Here is a 1,375-nt window from a genome sequence, read left to right as displayed (position 1 = left end):
TTTAAAATTAAAGGCTATTTTACAATATTTAGTGATTATACGTTCAACAAGATTAAAATCGTGTCCTTTTAACGTATTAGTCATTAAAACTGGTCAATTGAGAAGTGAGAAAAATTAACGATAGACACAAAAAAAAACCATATATTAAATATTTTAATATGAATAAAATAATTTTTCTCACGAGGTGATGCGATCCTTGATATTTAACAGAGTTATTCAATTTAAATGAGATAGAAATCAAACTTTGAATTTGAATTTTACCTCAAAAAAGACTTAAGAAAAAATGCAAAAGAAGTTAGAAGAAGAACATCGTACTCCAAAAATATTGAACTGTATTATATTATACGCAGACCTTGTTAATAACACGAAAATTAGCTAAAAATGACAATTTAAGATAGTTCAAAAATTCAAAGAAGCGTTTAACATTGATAATCAAAATAAGTATAAATTTATTAATAATGAAAGTGAAACTCATGTAAATTTTATAAAAAAAAACACATTATAGTAAAATTATTACCTTATCAGCTTTGCATCGAAGCTATAAAAGTGATATTAAAGGACAGCTTGACAAAATGATAACCATGACAAAACAACAGAATGTCTTAAATAATATTGCCACTAACTAAGACATATTAATAAATGTCAACTTATTATGTTACATGTTTAAAATGTTTAGTTTAAATTTTTCATAACTTGACACAGAAATAACATTGCTTTTGATAAAAAAAGAATGTTAATAATATTAAAATGATTTAGATGTAAGTTTTTAAATTATAATTAAATATTGCCAAATTAATACAACTTATTAAGTAACTATGATTCTTTTTAATACTGATACGATCACATTTGCATGTGCCCATATCTCTGTCTCCCATAACATCGTTGTACCGTTTAATAGACATATATATATATATATATATATAATTAACACAGTGACATACAGCAATACTAACAGGAGGGCGGACTGCACACATAAACACTTTTTGCAATTCACGGCCAATGTGCCATAATAAGATATCCCTATCGACAGTTGACATTTTACCATCTTCGCGATCACTACTTTTGCCTGATAATTAACTTAACTTCGCTACCCGTATATTATAGTGTGTGTATGTGTCGCCGTCAGCTCCCTGTTGGATTAATCATCTCTAGGTGTCCAGCAGGTTGTATTATCTATTTAATATTTCAATTGTTTAATAAATATTTATTTATATCGTTGTTAACCTAAAGTGTTATATATATATATTGTAGTGCGACCCTTGGTAGTTCCTCTAAGGGAATATAAATTAAATAGGAAACTTCAGTACCTAAGGTAGATATAGCCTAGCCAGCTATCCCCCGTTGGTCCCTTAGAATACTGTCGACGGGCATTTAG

The sequence above is a fragment of the Daktulosphaira vitifoliae genome, unplaced genomic scaffold (assembly GCF_025091365.1).
Source record: "Daktulosphaira vitifoliae isolate Bord-2020 unplaced genomic scaffold, ASM2509136v1 Scaffold_5, whole genome shotgun sequence".
In the NCBI taxonomy this organism is placed as follows: Eukaryota; Metazoa; Arthropoda; class Insecta; order Hemiptera; family Phylloxeridae; genus Daktulosphaira; species Daktulosphaira vitifoliae.
This window is presented reverse-complemented; position numbering follows the sequence as displayed.